Source organism: Rousettus aegyptiacus, unplaced genomic scaffold (genome assembly GCF_014176215.1).
Source record: "Rousettus aegyptiacus isolate mRouAeg1 unplaced genomic scaffold, mRouAeg1.p scaffold_m13_p_1, whole genome shotgun sequence".
NCBI classification, from domain to species: domain Eukaryota; kingdom Metazoa; phylum Chordata; class Mammalia; order Chiroptera; family Pteropodidae; genus Rousettus; species Rousettus aegyptiacus.
In genome coordinates, this window is record NW_023416284.1 from 138,306,329 (window position 1) to 138,326,632 (window position 20,304).

The window sequence follows — 20,304 nt, forward strand, 5'->3', positions numbered from 1 at the left end:
GTGAAACATTGAACAAATAATATTAAATTGTAAGAAGAAGGTATAGATAAAACCAGACATTTTTGTTGTGCTTATTTTCTTGGTCTTGCAGTTTGGTGAAAAGGGTGACTGGAACATTTGCATCTTGTATTGCATAATGAGACCAACACAAAATGATTGTGGCTCATGTAAAAGACAGGGTGGCATGTTTTCAGTTTTAATGGGGACACTCAGAAAAGTTCCAATTCTTCCTGACATTTCTTATAGCCAAATAAACGTGGTCTAGGTTGGAGTGTCTATTATGAAAATAAGAGGAGAGCAAGTCAATTATATTTCAATGACTGAATAGCCAGGGGTCCTCATTAAAATGATCAGAAAGATTGCAGTGTTGCTTTCCTCTGCGTAGCTGCTGATTAAGTTGTATAAGAATGACATGGCCTTTTGGGGAGCAAGCCAGAGTGTGCCTTAGTATTTGGAGCCAGAAATTTTTGACCCCTCTCAGAGTGAAATGCGTACTACCTTGAGAAAGAAAAATGTTTTTTCTCTTGTTGGATGATGGACTTTGGAATTATACATATAGAATTTGTTAAGGTTACTATACAAATGCTTTAATTTGCACTTCACTGTAAGAAAACTGCCCTTTAATATGGTAATGATGAGGGGGTGCTTCTCTTTACATTGACTTCAGTCAATTAAATCTAGTTTACTAGAGTAATGTTTACAATGCAAATAAAGGAATGTGTTTAAGGAATTAGTTTATCAATCCACTACTATTCTTTTAAAAATTTCTTCTCATCAGGTTTTTTTTGGGGGGATGAGAAAGTATAAAATATTTTGAGAAAAATTATTATCTCTGGTTCTCCTTTCTGCTTGCATGCAGAGACAATATAATATAGCTTAACATAGCAACATAACTTAAGAAGAACAAACTCATTGCATAAGAGAAGAAACACTTAATTTTTGTATTTTTTAACAGTTGAGACCAACAATCTTAGATTCTAAATCAGGTCTCAACAACTAAGATCGATGTAACCAAACTCCTCAAGAGGGTATTACATACATGTTAAGATACATAAGCCCCTGAATCTTCATTTAGTTGAATTTCTAATATTGTATATTTTTAAACATGAGTTATGATCTACAAAATTTATAACATGATTCAAGCTCATAGTATAAAGTGAATGAGTTCTGAGTTCTTTGATATCAATGAAATAAACTAATTATGTTTTTAATGTTATCTATCTTTTCTCAATCAATAAATTGTATTTTATTACCTACAATTTGCATAACATGCTAAAAAAGAAATGTATCGATTATAAACATAAATGACTCTAAGACATATTAAAATTATATCAACCTCAGTTGGTGTGTTTTAAATAATTAAAAATAGTTCTAATAGTCACAAAGATAAATAATTAGCTGAAAATCTTTTGGTATGAGCACAAACTTTATCTCTGTCTGTCTCTCTTTCTGTTAACTTCACTAGTCAACCCACTAAAAGTAGTAAAACCCACTTATTAATCTAGATGTGGCTAAAAAAGGGGCACTGTAGCTGAATTTTATCTCAATCAGGATTCATAGTATCATATATCATTAAAGTTACCTAGGATAAAAATTCAGTATTTAATATTATCAAGTAATTTAAGTTTTGGGATTGATTTTCCTGTTGGTAGTCAATGTAAGTGCAAGTCAGGACTCTTTTATGTTATAATGTTATAATTTCACTTCTACAAAATAACCACATTGCAAAGTTGACTGCACTATCAAATACGTTTCAAAATAATAGAGGAAAACAGGGTTATCATGATGTCCTTTTTTGGGGGAGATGGCTATTCTGACATGCAATTCACTGTGAAAGAAAGAACACAATGGTTGCAGCCTGGATTAAAGGAACCTAATTATGTGCCTCTCAAATACACCGCAGAATTTAGCAGCACACAGATTATAATACATCATTGTGCTCTGTAGTTTTCATCAAATTTATGCCTTGACCAAATAAAATTTGAAAAATGTCTGTATCCTTTCTGTATTAAATATGAATACGATATCTATGTAAACTGTTAAAATAGGTTCCTTTTCATATCTACATTGCTCTGGTTTTAGGATATAAATGCTTTTTCCTTTACTGAAAGATATTGCACAGCATCAATCAAATTGTTCACTCCTCAGAAAAGTGCTGTGTTAAGGGTAGCAAGGATGGATACAAGGCTAGAATTTCCAAAAACCACCCTCGGTGTGTATTATACATAAACTCATGGGGGTGGATATAGCTGTATCTGAATCAGGTCCACCTTCCTCTGGCTGCTGTTCTCAGGTACACTCTTGTGTACTTCCAAAAAAAATTTGATGAATATGTGGAATGCATTGTTTAACACCAGAGTGCATAGATGATGCTGTCCTGATCTTTATAAGAAACATTGAACTGAAATAGGATATAGTGTGGTACGCAACTTGCTTTCAGTAAGGATAATAAGCATCATTTTGGGTCAGGGCAGTGTATGTTCACTGGGACATGTGAAAACTTTGCTTTGTGAATATATGAGAGAAAGGTCAGAGAAAGGTCGTTCTGTGGGTAGCTCCACCACAAAATGACAGCATCTAAGGGGGAGAAAGTAATATAATGCAATAACCTTGAATACATGTTTAGATACTATAGATATGTTGCACTGGTGATAGTTTGTAATCATCGCTGTCTTACTTCCTGCTCTTTGAGTTATTTATTCCCTTCAAGCCTAATGTGAGAGATTCTAGTATTCAAAATTGTGCCATAGACATCAAAAGATTGAGAGGCATCCTTTACTCTGCACTTCATTTTCAAGTATTGGAGCTATTTTGAGGGAGAAGTGTTCTTTCATGATAATATAGACAAATAAGTCTTGGAAACAAGTTAAACAGGTTTCTTGATTGCAGGATTTCTTAACTTTTTAAATAGTCTAATATATATTTGGATTCTGGATAAGGTATGTAGGTTTCCTGAAACTTATTCAGTACTGAACTCCTTTTTTTTAAAGGAACAAGTAGTTTTTGGTATAGAGTTTGGGAAACTGGTAGGAAAAGACTGTGAAGTCTTCCCTCTCCCTCCTTCCCACTCATAAACAGACTTGGTTGTGGGGGAAACCTGAACATTCTCCCGTACTTAGAGTGGATCTCACACTGGCTGCACAGTAAAATCACCTGGGAAGATGAAAATGAATTTATTATAAAATTTTGGTAAATATATATCAAAGAGTTTATCATCTTAACCATTTTTAAGCATACAGTTCAGTAGTGTTAAGTATATTTACATCGTTGTTAAACAGATCTCCAGAACTTTTCATCTTATAGAACTGAAAATATATCCGTTTAACAACTCCTTTTTTCTCCTCTCTCCAGCCCCTGGCATCTAGAAAGATGTTTAAACAATACATGTCTTGGAACCTTCTATCCCAGAGATTCTGATTTAAGTGGTGTGGGCATGAATGTTTTAAAAGCTGTCCAGGTAATTCTACAGTGAGCTAGATTTAAAAGCCATTGACCATTATGCTTTTTAGGTCTTTATTTGATTTAATTCAACACACATGTATTAAGAGCTAGGGTGCTGGGGCTAGAGCAATGAATAATCTAGTTGTTTCTGTCTAGGACACAGTCCACAGGGGAGACTGACAGGAAGGCATTCGGTGACAAATCTGGTAAGAAGTGCCATGGTATAGCAGTGATTAGGGACCACAGGTAGCAATGAGAAGAGAGTGATTGTCTAAAACAATTTCTTACTGAGCTAATATTTTAAAATTTAAAGTACAAAATTTAATATTAAAACTCTAAATAACCTGATGCTGAATGGAGGCAAAGCCTAGGGAAGGAATTTAATATACTAGGCCACTGTATTATTTCACAGCACTATTTAATAGTGCTTTCATGTTTGTCACAAGTGATTTAATTTTAATTCTGAGATAAAAGAAGACTATATTTATGAATACATTATCTCAATTTTAGACACTTATGACATTTTCTACTCCTGATACTTAAGCTTTCTATATGTGGTACTTTAGTGCTTTCTCAAATTTGAAACGTATTCTAAATTTTTTTTTTTTTAGTATTCTTAATGTATTATTCTAACATATACCCACAAGTTCAATTCCATGTTGAGAAGCCAACCATGAATGTGATTATTAAGTGGAATAAAACTCATTTGATACCGAGTTTCTTGAGTTATACTGGTGATAAAACGAGAAAAAAGATATTCTAACTAACTTGATTACTTTATTCTCTATTTTTCTTTTAATAGTTTTCTTTTATTTAAAAGTAATATTAAATTTTTCTCCAAATGTTAAAGATTTAAAAATTGGGGATGAGTTATAGCATATGAAGTTATATGCAAAATATTCTTTCTAAGAAATTAATTTACTACAAAAAGGAAACATAACTATCTCAAAATGACCTAATGCTAACAATGAGCTTTCTATCCTGGGTATCCTCAGAATAATTGGCCTTTTAGTTGATTTGACTAACTGACAGCTAAGTCAGTAATAATTACCTATGGCATGATTTACTTTTTATTTTATATTGGAATACTCTGCTAATGAATGAATATGTAGTATCTTTAAACAATTATATTTGACTGTATTTGAATGCTTTGCTCTTCATTTAAATAATTCTGTATGGAAATATGTTCACACATCAATAACTACAGAGGAGACTTTATAATTTAATTAAAAGAAAAGTAGCACACCCATGAGGCCTCTTTATGGTTAAACAATTGTGACTTAAAATTTTATATTAATTTTGTCAATTTACTAGAATATCATTTCAATTTTATGACAAGCTTTCAGATTTTATTTAGGGACAGTCACAATCCATAATATTATACTCTTAATAATTTATGCTTTATGGTGTTCTCCAGCCAAGGAAATTTTAACCACTGGGAATTTTTTATCCATTTATGATAAGGGTTTTTAGTTGTAGTGTTTTCTCAATAATCAGATCTAAACAGCCTTGTAGTTGGTCTTAGCTCAGTAGAAATGTACTGCAAAGTAATCTATGGACATATTATATTGGCTAAATCAGAAATGAGGTAAGTTGATTTGAAGAGAAAAAAATGTTGGGCTATTATTGATAGCGATACTATTTCATTGTTTTATTTCAGTAAAATGATATTGCAGATGGATATTTAATAGCATTTTAGTGTTTATTTGTCACAAGTGATTTTTATGTTAACTATGTAATGTTTAGAAAAAAATGTTAACTAGGAAGAAGTCTTAAAAAATATATTGTTTACTCAGTTGAAGTTTAGTTCCTGACAGAGTAACTGTGAAGGTAGATATACAAAGACAGCATTTTTACAGAAATTTAGATATTACAGAAGAAGAAAGTAACATTAGACACTATTTGTTGAGTTAAAAGTTACAGAAGGGTTTTATATAAATGGCCATTATATTTATTTTATCTAGTTTTCCCTTATGAGAAATCATTTAAAAATTTATGTATTGATCTTACAAAGTGTTTACTATTCTAGAGTCTAAAGGTTGTTAAATAGGAATTAAATGATCATGCTTTAGGGCATTCTTTGCTAAGAGTATGCATAGATTTACAGATTTATATAAACTTTGTTATGTTAATATCTCTGTATGTGTGTATATGTGTATGTATAATATGCAGCTTAATATTTTTAATATGTTACTTGGCTGTGCCTTATGACAACAAATTTTAAACATGATAACTGTATCATCTTATTACAAAGTTGTGTTTGAAGATGTGTGTAACTAGAAAAATTATATGATATTAATTCTTCATACTTATTTAATTTTGGACATTTAGAATGTGTATCAATGTTCTCTACATGTATTTTGTATTGTTTTATGAACCATAGGGTCTCGAAGTTGGAAGGATATTTCCAATTACCTAATCCAGTGGTTCTCGATTAGGGGTGATTTTGTCTGGAATCATTTTTGATAATGTCTGGAAATATTTTTGGTGGTCGCACCTCGGGGAGTGATACTGGAAGATAGTGAATAGAGGCCAAGGATGCTGCTAAACAACATGCAATGCACAAGACAGCCCCACAACAATTATCCAGCCCTAAAGGTCAATAGTATCAAAGTTAAACTCTAAACTAGTCTAGCTACATATTTCTTAAGTAGCTTATCTTTCTGGTGAAAAAATAAGTTTCAATATTTAGAAAATCAACAAGTCATAGCTTTAGAAAACACCAGTGGTTGTTTATCTTATTATTTTTTTCTTAATATATAAATAAAAAAGTATTATGCATTTGTTTGAGATTAAAAGTAATAAAATGTCAAAGATTCTAGCTGAATATTCTTTTTGAGGTGCCCATTATAGGAAACTAAAAACATATGCTAATGATGTAAATATTTAAAAATATTTCTAGAAATATCTTAAAACAAGTTTTGGAAACACATGAAAATCAATTATACTTTATTTCAATATAAAAATTATATTTATTTGACAACTTATTTCATCAAATTTGGTTCCAAAGATATATGACTTTCTCTAAATCAAACCCTCTTTCAAAGATGAGATTTGTCACTATTGAGAAGGGGGAATAATGTTCCACATTGTTGTTCCAAAATATTTTGTGCAATGGCAAATCATTGCAGTAAGTGCAGCCTCCTCAGACAACTTGTATAATGCTAACAGAATTCTGATTTTGCAAGTACTGAGTATGACTGATTAAAAAATTTTAATTTAATTGTGTAATCTTTATATGTTCAAATATTTGTTATAAAAATACATAAGCCTATCTATATTTATACTTATATTCTATTTTATGTTAACAAATGCAGCATTGTTTTGAACCTGCAATTCAGGAGTATGTTTTTTTTTTTTTAATTTTATGAAATTACAAACTGTGTGTGAATCTAACATGTATAATAATCTTCAAAATAAAAATTTAATTGTCAGAATTTCAAAGAATCTCATAATCTTATAATAGAATATTTTTTATGGTGATTATCTTAGTTTTGAGTTTCATGTATCCTAGTCCTTAAACCATACATTAAGAAATATACTTAGAAAAATAATTTCTTATGGAATCCTTGAAAAATATAGACAAAAATAAAAGATAGTTTTTAAAATTAATTTGATTTATATTATTATGTTTGTGCTTATTGGTAATTTGAATATGTTTCAAATATAACTTTATATGTTTGTTAAATATAAAATTATTTTATTACAGACATTTTATTAATTTCCAAAATTATCAGATTACAATTGCATATACTGGTATACAAATATGCAAGAAAAATAAAAAATTTTGAATCTTCTGCCTTATAAACCAGGATGTAGATTCTTGAGATGGAGATGAATCTAAGGAGCATTCAAATTGTTACATTATCTGTTGGTATCTGCATGTGACTAAATTTTCACTTTTAATTAGTAAGCTCTGACCTTGGATAATAGTCACTGATTTTCTTCACAACTTTCTAAAGGAAAAAAATTCTATTATAGTATTAATAAGGAATTGAATTATTTAAAAAAACATAAGATCAGTACAGGAATATCTTGCTCTTAAATATAAATATTATCATCTTATTGTAGTCTTTTTGGTTTTACACCTAAAATGTTAAAAACAGTAAAATTATTTTAAGTTCCTTTAGTGTAATTTATGTAGTAATTTATGTCTCAGATTATCTAAATATATAGCTTTTAGATGGCTACCATATCTATTTATTAAGAATTCTTAACAGAGAAATATTGGGTATGAAAAAGACCTGAAATAAACATGTATTTTTTGTTTACATAAAATGAATATTTCATGAAGTTAAACTATAAATATATACTTGTATTTCTAACATTTACTTAAGTGGTATATAGACGTTATTGGCATTTTATAGCTTTTTGAAATAAAAATATGAGATATAATAAAAATTTTCATAAAATTATCTTTGAGATAAAAACATCAATGAATTAATAAGTTTAAAAATGAAACCACTTGTAAATGTATAGAAAACCAAAATAAATAATTTTGGACACATTTTTAAAAAATTTCAGATAGCTATAACCCTTTCATGAGAATATTAGATTATTAAAAATGGCAAGTTAGAATTAATTTAGTAGTTTTAACTTTGACATGAAAGATAATTCTAGAAAAAATTTGAGAGGATAATATGATAGAGAGAAAACTGACAAGTTACAAGATAAGATGTTAAAAACAAAATCCCCAAATCATTATTCATATGGGGAGAAATTGCTGAAGTTGCATATGTTCAAAGGCCAGCTGGAAACACTTAAGTCTCTGGACAGGCAGTTGAATCATTATCTTGTAGGCCAATAAGCTATCTGAGCTGAGTGGTTTATACTGTCCTTGACTTTAGATAAATAAGATGAAAGGTGAGAAATTTATCATAATTATTTTCAAGCAACTGAGATCTTTGGAGTCATAATCCAGAGTGATTACACTCTGCACTTTACATCGACATGCTTTTCTTTTAGTGTAGACACAAATTTCCTTTATCTTGACTATTCATCAAGACTTACTTTTTTTGGTGAAGGCTTGAATTTGAAAAATGTGAGAGGTATTTGTGGAGTCATAAAGACAATATATATGTACTATGCTGATGCTAGATAATCAAAACAATTTTGGAAATAACTATTGAAATGATATATAGAAAATTGACTTTAAATGTTTGTAAGAAAACATGATATGTTAATTCCAGTTCTCCTATTCAAGCTCTGTTGGTGCAATAATAGTCATTTTCCAAAACTAGTAGAAGAGGGAGCCTTCACTTGCTCTTTCTATGATAGGAGACCATATATCTCCTTAACATGTAAATTCAATTAGGTCAGTATCTATAAGTCAAAGATCTGCTCTCATAGTGTACTAATATATTTCTAACATCATAATTTTGTGTTATATTTGTGAAATAAGAAAAGATCATATTTATCATTTCCCCAAATGTATAATTAATATCAAGGGTTTAGAAGAGAAGACCATTTTAAGATTTATTTTCTTTTCGGTAAAGAAAAACAAGTTAGAAAACTGAGGTAACTTTTATATTTACTAAAAATGAAAAGTCTCTAGATTTTCAAAACCACAAGAATCATAGAGCAACAGATGTACAGAGTTTTAGGGGACCTGATCTAATCCCTCTTCTGGTGCTCACCTCCCACCATGACCCTACAATTAAGAGGTTGTCCAGTGAAAGGGAGTTCACAATTTCCTGACACAGATTATTCTATTTTGGGGCACTTCTCATGATTATAATTTTTCTGACTCAATTAAATATTATTACTCTCAAGACATTGTTATTTCTAGACACAGAAAGTCCTGAGTGAGGGAATGTGTTGTATGTTCACAGGCAATCAGGTGGCCAGTCATGAATTCCATTTTCAGGAGCTCAGTGAAGGATTCCTATCTAGACTGTTATTTTTCTGAACTAAATTGTGGAACTAGAATAACATTTTTGTGTACTCCACTGTTCTGTTCTTATATTTGAATTACCTTTTATATTTAATGAAAGGTTGTATACATTAATTAGTAGAGAATCACATCATTATCTTTTAAATAATTTATACTATAAACATAGAATGATACATTTGCTTGGTCATCATATATTTATATATTTTAAACAAAATTCAAACCCATTGCACATTATCCTGATAATTTATGTTAGTTAGACTACTGTACAAATTTCTATATTTATATATTTCAAAGTGAATGTAGAGAATTTTGGAATACTATTATAAAACATTATTCTTTGCTGACCTTTATGTCCTTGCCCCAAAAGACTATTTTATGCTAATGTATGTCTACTTCCTTAATTGAAATTCATTTTCTATAATAAAAAGAATTTAGGAATTTGATTTTTGCATTCTTAGATAAACTGGAGAAACTCGAAATATAATTTTATGGTTAAAACTGTAAATACATCAGTACATACTGTTTACCAGCAGCATTGATAACTGTGCAGAAAACGAAAAATACCTTAAGTAATGTTTGTATGCACAAATGCATCTGATTCTACATACTGGCTCTTGCACTGCTATATAGCTGAAACTGTATTGTAGCATAACGAAGGTACACAGTGTTGAACATATACTTCATCTCTTTCCTCTCCCCTGCACATTTGTTGTATAAACTCCTTGTTTCATAGTTTGATGTAATCCTCATTTTTAGGCTCTTTATTGAAGAACACCTATATATGGGTAATAATGGTTTCTTGGATCTGTTGGATTAATTTTTGTAGTATACTTTAGTATTGGGCAGTTTCATAGCAAAACTAAAACTTATATAACAGTACAAAAAATTGTGCACATGGCACAGAGATAGATGGTTATGTCAAATATGAGATTCATGATCAAACTCCATCGATGAATATGTGCTCAGCAGTGTGATACAAATGCGGAATAGGGAAGACAAAGCACACAAAATTTTCAGCTTTAAATTTTTTTTCACCAGGCATCTAGTACTTATCCAGAAAGCGTACAAGGATGTTCATGAATCCCTTATTTTTGTCATTTAAAAAGGAGATTTTTTTTTTGTAGTCTTTACCATTTCACTTGAGTTAAAATTAGGTCTAATAAAAGATAGAATATTCCTATTTTCCCAACTTTTTATTTTGAAGAATATCAAATGTAAAGAATAGTTGAAAGAATAGTAGAATTAATACCTGTATTCACCTAAGTTCAACAATTATTAATACTTTGCCACATTTGAGTACTGTCTCTCTATCTGTCCTTTCTCTCTCTCTCTCTCTCTCTCTCTCTACATATATATATATATATATATGAACCCTTTAAAGTTAAGTTAGTTGCAGACATTATGACAATTACATCTTCTCAGAATAAGTTCAAAACCATTATCATACTTAAGAAATGAACAGTAATTCCATAAAATAATCTATTTTATATAAAATTCCCCAATTAACTCCAAAATATCTTTTATAGTTATTTAACTTTTTTTCCTGATCCAAGATACAATCAAGGCTTATGCATTGCAATGACAGATTTTTTTCCTTAAGTAATTTTAATTGAGAGAACTGAAATAATTTTATGATAAACTCAAGCGAAATGATATTTTGTTCTCAGATTTCAACCAACTATGCATTTGTATCTTGATTTTTATATACTGTGTGACCTTTGACAATATACCAAAATTTTGCTATTTTTCATAACATCTTTAGACTGAGCACAAAATTACCCAGCAGAAGGGTGACGCATATGGAGCTGATCACAGAACAGTGGCTTAATAGAGTTAGTCGTGTGACCTGCCAGAAGTTGACCTCATTTCAGAATTCCATTGGAGCACAATGCATCCAATTCCACATAGAATTTGAAAAACATGCTAGCATTCATGGTAATTCTTATTCTAATTTTGGGTCAAATAATCAAGTATAATAATTTTATTATACTTAAAAAAATACTATTTCCACTTCCACTAATACATGCAAAAACAAAATGAAACATACAGCTGGAATTGCATTTATTTTTAAATTAATTATGCCACAATGCCTGGGTCCCATTCTTCTAGAGATATTGTGAAAGGACCTATATCACCTTTCACTTTCCTAATTTTCTCAGTGACCTCTGCATCCTACTTCCACATGTCTGCCTTCTAGCATGATAGTCTTGAGGACACATTGGTGTAAGTTTGAATTCCCTTTGCGAGGAAGTCATTTTCATTTTTCAAGTCCATTTTCACCTTTCAATCCCTGTTTACGTTTTTCAGGACCAAGGGTGTGATGTAATTTTGCCTTCCTGTGAATGTACATGGCATCTGAACTTTTTTTCTGTTAGGGGCCCATTGCATCCTTTTCCAATTACGTACATAGACATTATCATGCTGTTTCCAGCTCTTATCTCCTACATTGCCCAGTGAAGGAATGAATTCACTGAGCACCTGCTTTGAATTAGCATCGTTCTGGGGGCTTATATGCATCACCTCATTTAATTCTGACAAGAATCCTGCATAATAGGTACTATTATCCCCATTTTATAGCTGAAGAAACAGAGAAATGGAGTGGTGAAATGAGTTGTTAAAGTTTGGATAGCTGATCAATAGTTCAGATAATTTAAACTCAGATCTGTCTAGCCTGATCAAATTTTACATTCTTTCCATCACAAAAATAAGGGCCTTACCTATAACTGGTGCTCAGATAAATGGATGGAATTAATTACAAATGAATTTTCCTCTGATTTTTTTTTTTTTTTTTATTATTGCTTTACTCTAACCATTGGCCAAAAAAGCAACTCTGTCTCCAAATCTCAAGAGAGGTAGGGAAGAGTACAGGCCTGGCAGGCGCTGCTGTCTGTGTTCTTCAGCAGAAACCATGGCTTATTTTGCAATGGTCTTTCTGCTTGCTCTATATTCCAGGCCTCTGGTGGCCAAGTGACTCTATTCAACAAAGGGGGTCAAGGACCACTCAGACTTCTAATTCTTCGAACTAATCATTGAACCAAGTAGGGCCTGAATAACACTTTCTACTTGTATTAACTTTTATACCTGGCAATGTACTTTCATATACATTATCTCTTTTGACCCTTGCAACAGACCAATAGAGAGAAAAAAGGGATTAATTAAACTACTTTGTATCTGTCAATTGATTGTGCATGAACTCACCAAAAGTTAGTAATTGTGAGGTCATGATTGCTTTATGCCCTGCATGTCTTATAGGGGAGAATTAATAACAATAATTAAATTATGTAGGATAAAAAACTGAAAATAATGAAAACTTTTTTTTTTGTGTGTGTGTGTTTTCTTGACCCTAATAACTAGAATGTTGTTTTGGTTAATTCTTGAATTATTTTTGTTTTTCTCAATTACCAAAGACCTACCTTCCCCTCCCCATCCAGACTACTACTCAAACTCTCAAATTTGACTGCTTTCCAACTGGACCAGTGTCTATATCCAGCAACCTAAATATCTTTAAAAGGTAGTTTTGCTTCCTACTCCCTCACTCCCATTTCTTCCCTGAACCATGGGATTTAACTTTTGTCCCACCAACCATCAAAGTTTTTCAACATCTATCTAATTGCCAGATCTGGTGGTCTCTGCTCATGCTCTCGCCTGTTTATTCCACAGTATTTGGGATTTTTGATTACCCCTTTATTTTTAAAACTCTCAGGTTTCTAGAACACAACCATCCAATATTTTTTGACCATTCTGATTATTTTTTCCCCAAGTTATTTTACTGGCTCCTTTTCTTTTCCCTGCCCCTGGGAGTAAATATTGATATTTTAGAGTTTTATCCTAACATTTATTCTCAACTTAGACTCTTTTACAGAGAGCTCTAACTCATACTCATTACTTCAGTTAGTGCCTATATATGCCAATGACCTTCAAATATATGTGTCTCTCTCTTCCCCTTCCTTTCTCCATCCACCTGTCTATCCATCTATATCTATATTTATCTAGCTCAGACTCTTCCTTCAAATTTTAAATTGGCCATTTGTTTACCATTCACTTATTTAAACAAGAAGACTTTGGTTAATAATATAGCATTAGATGAGGTAGACATGATTTTGTCTTTCACAGACCTTAGTGGGAGGAGACAGTGAGGGAGAAAAACATAAATGCTACAGACATACAATAAAGATTTGCTAGCGAAAGGTATTTTGAATAAAATATAGCAAACTGGGAATTATTTTAATTGGAGTTAAAAATGGTCTCTGAGATGATGTTTAAGTTGAAGCTCGATTTGCAAAAAGGAATTATCTAGGCAAAGATTGGAGAGAAGAATGTCTCAGTTTAGGAAACAGTTAATGCAAAATCTTTGAGGCAGAAAAGACTTGGTGTGTTTAAAGAGCAGAACAGAAGGATATTATGGCTGGAGCAAAGTGAGCTAAGAGGAGATATTAGAAGTGAGGTTGCAAAGGTAGTCAGGGACTAGAAAATGCTAAGAAGATGTAGTATTGAAGAGTTTTAATAGAAATTTGACATTGGTGTGATATTTTTATTGTATTTTACTAAGTATCAGTCTATAATGAATTGGTGAAAAAAAACTTTGATCCTTTTTAACAGATATTTTGTGAAGCACTGTTCTAGTAGAAGCTTTCATCCAGACAAAAGGTCTTCCAAACAGTGTAAGAGCATGGTTCCACATCAGCCTAATGTGCCCAAAGCACCAGTAATTAAGTGTAGAGAGAGAAGAACTTGTCTTGAAAAGGAGTGTGGGTGTGGCTTTTGGCATAAGGAGTTGGCAGGAATTGAATACATAGAAAACTCACAAGATGTTTGAGAGATTTATACTGGCAAAATGATGTAATAGTGTCTGGACCAAACAGACTAAGATTGTTAGAAATGAGTCCCTAACATTCTATAAACAGAATGTTCAATTGCTCCAAAAGACATATTCTCCAGTGTCCTCCTCAGAAGTTGCCAAGGAAACTATGGGAAAGGATGGACTTTTCAAAGTTCAGAATCAAGAGCCATGGAAAGCAATGGACTAGGGTCAGAACAGAGACTAATCCAGGAACATTGTGAATCTTTAAGATAAGTGCACTCAACAACATTTGCTGAGTGAGATTTCAGGTTTTCTATTTTCAGTGATTGCTATGTACTTTGTACTTCTCCTGTTTAAAAAGGGAGCATTTATATACTTACGTTGCTCCTCTATGTATGTGGGCTATATGAAAAACAAAATGTGTCTTTTAATTCATAGGCCTCAAGAGTGAAAGGAACTGCAACTGGACCTGAGGCCAGTTATGAAAATCTTGATTTGGAAGTCTGATGTCATGGTTTGGATGAAACTTTGGAGGTCTTGGATGTGGGAGAATGTATTTTGTATGTGAAAAAGAACATAGAATTTATGATAAAGGGAGTGGACTGTAGTAGATTACCACTACAAGCATTCTAAAATGTCCATTCCATTTCTGCTACTGCCATAGGAGAAGTGCATTTCCCTGTCTCTTGACTTTGAGTTCAGTATGATTTTCTTTGGCCAATGATATGTTGTTAGCAGCAGTGACACAAAAAAGGATTTGAAATGTCTGTTCTCTGATGTTGGGATGAGAAAGGCTTTCTTTGGGTAGTTAACTGTTGCCCCTTTGTAAATACATGTCCCTGAATAAATACATGTGGTGCGGCCCAAGTGAGGGAAATGACACTTCTCCTCGTACTTCATACTTGGAGCTCTGTGTCAGCTTCATCATGGTGTAAAATTGTGATAGTAAACTCCATAAGACTTTTATGATAATGAAATCTGTAAGAAACCTATTAAAATGCATAATTACAAAAAAGACTTTGAAATATGGATTCGTATCTGCTAAAAGATGAATCTTAACCTAAGTGCGGAGTGTTTCCTAAGAGAATAGCTAAATATATGTTACAGCTTTATTGAGGTACAAATGGCATAAAATTAACTGCACATATTAATTGTACAAGTTGATCAAGTTTGACATATGTATTTATATCATATATGTAATATATACACCTGTGAAACATCATCGCAATTAGGAAAATTAATTCATTCATCACCCTAAAATGTTTTTTATGCCCCTCTGTTATCCCTCCTTTCTGCCCCTCCCCATCCCATCCCCCATGCCCAGGCAACCAGTGATCTACTTTTTGTCACTATAGATTAATTTACATTTTCTACAATTTGCGTAAATGGAATCACTTAATACTCTTTCCACCCCCCCCCGACTTTTTCACTCAGCATAATTATATTGAGATTTATCCACATTGTTACATGCATTAGAAGGTCATTTATTTTATTGCTGAGTAGAAGTCAATTGTATAGATTATCACAATTTGTTTATTCATTCACCTATTGATAGACAGTTGGGTTGTTTCCAGTTTTGGTCTATACAAATAAAGCTGCTATGGATATTCATGTGTGAGCCTTTGTTGTATATGCACCTTTTCTTTTAGGTAAATATCTAGGAGTAAAATTGCTGGTTGATATGGTAGATGACATTTAACTTTTTAAGGAACTGTTAATCTGGTTTCCAAAGTGATTGTGCCATTTTACATTCTTGCCAGAAGTCTATGAGAGTTTCCACATTCTTGCCAACATGTGGCATGGTCTTTTTTCTTTTAACCATTCTAATAGATATAAATGGCATCCCATTGTTTTAATTTGAATTTCCCTAATAACTAATTTGTTGAACATTTTTTATAAACTTGTTTTCTATCCATATATCTTTTTTAATGAAATGTTCAGATTTTTTGCCAATTTTTTATGGAGTTGTTTATATTATTTTTATTGAGTTTGGAGAATTCTTTATTCTGGATATAAATCTTTCATTAGACATATGATTTCCAAGTATATTTGCTCAATCTGTAGCTTTTACTTTCATTCTCTTAATAGCATCTTTTGAAGAAAAGAAATTCTTAATTTTCATGAAGTCCAATTTATCCATTTTTTCTTTTTGATGTCTTATATAAGAAATCTTTGTTTATGCTAAGTTACGAAGATTCCCCCCTCATGTTTTCTTAAAAAAATTTTACAGTTTAAGATTTTATATTTAGCTCAATAATCCATTTTGAGTTAGTCTCTAATATGCTGTGAAGTATGGACATGTATGGATTAAATCTCATTTTTTTTTTGTCTGTAGATATCCCATTCTTCTATTACCATTTGTTGAAAAGACTATCCTTTTACCACAGCATTGTCTTTGCATCTTTATAAAAAATCAATTCTTCATATAAGTATGGTTCTATTTCTGGGCTCTCTTTTCTGTTCTATTTTTATACTATCTTGATTACTATGTTGTTGTAGTAAATATAATTTTATATATATATATATATCCATGTATCTAAGGAAATGTTTACATTCTTCTTTAATCAAATTAATGCCAAACTGACAAAAATTATAATAGAAATAGAGGTTCAGATAGGGTGATTCCTCTAGTTCACAGCAGAGGCATGCCTTTTCCATCCCATATATACATATTTTTTACTCACACCCAATACTTTATATTATGTTTCGGAATTTATAAGGTTGTTTTTCATATTCTGTCAACTTTTGAATGTTTTCTAGGGCTGCCATAACAAAATACTACAGACTGAGTTGCTTAAGCAACAGAAATTTATTTCTGATAGTTCTGTAAGCTAGAAGTCCAAGATCAAGGTGTTGGCAGGTTTGATTTCTCATGAGCCATCTCTTTTTGGCTTGCAGATGGCTGCCTTCTCACTATGTTCTTCCATGGCCTTTTTCTCTCTATGTGAACATCTTTGGTGTTTTGACTCTTATTGTAAGGATACCAGTCATACCGGTTAGGGTTCCATCATTATGAACTCATTTAACCTTAATTACTTATTTGAAGGACTTGTATCCAAATACAGTCACATTCTAAAGTATTGGGGGTTAGGATGTCAACATATGAATTTTGAAGGGACACAAATCAGTTCATAACATCCCCTTTGGACATATCATTTTCCAGCTTTTTCTTTTAAGCTTTTTTGATTAACATATTGTTTGCCCAACTGCATCAGGCAGCCATGATGTCAAACAACTGCTGCTAGTTTTTCTTGACAAATGCCCCTGGAGAAAAGGCTGTTTGCAGTCAGTGAGCTCTGAGTCAGGTAAAATAAAGAAAAGCTTTGTGAGTGGGGTCTTCCAGGGCACCACCAGGCAGATAAAACAATGACAATACTCTGGAATGGGACTTAGGAGGTGCTCCAAACCTGTTATGCCCCCTCCGGTCTTTTCCAGGTGTGATTGTAGGCTGTTTTCAAGGCTACTACAAAACTGGGGAAAGGTGGAGGGAAATTGAATAAGTTAAAATGGTATAAATCTCACTGTTCTTACAGGTATTTATCCTTTACTCTTGAATAAATGCTCTGTAGGTTGCTACAAGTTTTTGGTTAATTTCTAGACTTCCAAAATGTTGATTTATATCAGTAATTTTGTTGCTTTTTCAGAAGAGAGGATTTTTGGATATCTTTACTCCTTCATTCCCACTAATGTTCTATTTATTTCTTTGAGTGAGCTTTTGTAGTTTGTGTTTTTCAAGGAATATGTTCATTTTTTTGTGTTGTCAAATTATTAGTGTAAAGTTGCTCATTATATTCCCTTATTAACTTTTTAATATATATAGACTTAGTAGTGATTTCAGCTCTCTCATTCCTGTCTTTCTCTTTTTGTTATCAGGCTGGACGCTTATAAAAACTTTTTAAAAATAATGTATTCTTAAAAAAAGCTTTTGATTTCATTGATTTTTCTCTGCTTTTTAAAAAATGTTTCATTGATTTGTTTTGATTTTTATTATTTCCTTTTCATTTAATTTGGGTTTAATTTGCTCTTTTCCTAGTTTTTAAGGTAGAATATGAGACCTTTCTTCTTTTTTAATGTAGGTAATTATTGCTTTAAAATTTTCTCCAAAGTACTCTGTTAGTGGCATCCAGAAATTTGGATATGTTGTGTTTTCATTTATATTTAGTTTAAAGTACTGTCTAATTTCCCTTTTGATTTCTTTGACCCATGGATTCTTTAGAAGTGTATTATTTTGTTTCCAAATATTTGGAAATTTTTTAGACATTCTTTGTTATAGATTTGTGATTTAATTCCATTGTTATTAGAGAACATACTTTATTTGATTTGAATCCTTTTATATTTTATAATACTTGTATTATGACCCTGAATATGGCTTATCTTGGTAAAAGTTTGAGTGCACTTGAAAAGAATGTGTATTCTGCAATTGTTGTGTAGAGTGTTTTATAAATGTCAGTTGTTGAGTTTTTTGATAGTGTTGTTCACATCTTTTATATCCTTACTGATTTTTCTATCTACTTGCTCTATTAATTATTGAGAGAAAGGTTTTGAAATCTCTTAGTAATTGTAGATTTGTTTATTTCTTCTTATAGGTTTTTATCAGTTTTTGCTTCACATACTTTGAAACTATTGTTAGGAGCATAAATGTTTAGAATTTTTATGTCTTTTGACCAATTGATCACTTTATTATATAAACTGGCCTTTTTTTATTTCAGTAATATGTTTTGTCCTGAAATTTACTGTGTATAATATTAAGATAGCCACACTGGCTTTATTTAGATTAGTGTTATCATGATATATATTTTCCATGCTTTTACATTTAACCTATTTGTGTCTTTGTATTTGAAGTTCATTTCTTCTAGGTAGCACATAGCTGGGTCTTATGTTTTTATCTAAGTTGACAGTCTCTACTTTAAATTGGAATTTAAACTATTTACATTTGATGTAATGATTGATGTGGTTAGGTTTAATTCTATCTTTTGTGTTTTCTATTTGCCCATGTTTCCTTTTCCCTTTTTCATTGCCTTCTTTTGGATTAAATGAATATTTCTTATGATTCAATTTTATTTTCTTGTTGGCTTATTAGCTATTGTTCTTTGTTTTGGTATTTTAGTGGTTGCTTTAGAGTTTATAGTATACATCTTTTACTTATCATAGTATACATTCAAGTGATATTATGCCACTTCACCATGGTATAAGAACTCTCATATACTTCTATTTCATACATTTCACTTCTACAAGTCTTATATGCCCTACACTACATTGTTTTTTGTTTTTGTTTAGTCAATTATTTTAAAGAAGATTCGAATAATAGGAAAATAATTTTATATATTAATATCCATTGTTTGCTTTTTCCGCTACTCTTCTTTACTTTGTATAAATCCATATTTCTATGTGGTATCATTTTCCTTCTTCCTGGAGGACTTAACTTTAATATTGCTTGAAATGTAGGTTTGTTGGTGGTGAATTCTTTCAGTTTTAGAATATCTCAAAAAGTCTTTTTTTTTTTTCTTTTACTTTGTTGTTTGAATGATATTTTCACTGGATATAGAATTCTAAGTTAACAGCTTTTCTCCTTCAATACTTTAAAGATATTGTTCTACTATCTTTTAATTCATATTGTTTCTGATGAAAAATCTTATATATGTCATTCTCATATTTGCTTCTTTGTAATGTGTCCTTTATCTCTGATTTTCTCTTTATTATTGCTTTTGAGAAATTTAATTACAATGTGCCTTCATGGAGTTTTCCTTATATTTCTTATGCTTGGAGTTTTTTGACCTTCTTAGATCTGTGCACTTACTGATTTCATCAAATTTGAAAAATATTACGTTACTAGTTCTTCAAATAATTTTTATGCCTTTCATTTTGGTGACTTAAATTACACATATGTTAGGGTTTTTTTTGATTGTCTCACATTTCACTGATGCTCTGTTTATTTTTAAAAAATTATCTTTTATATCTATGTTTCACTTTCAGTTGTTCTATTGCTATATCTTCAACTTCTCTAATTTTTTTCTTCTACAATATCTAATCTGCCATTATTCCCATCCAACATATTTTTTTAAATCTCACTCATAGTTTTCAGTACTGGAAGTTTAATTTGAGACTTCAAAAATATCTTCCATTTATTTTTGAACATATAGAACCAGGATAGGCTGCCTAATTTGTGGGC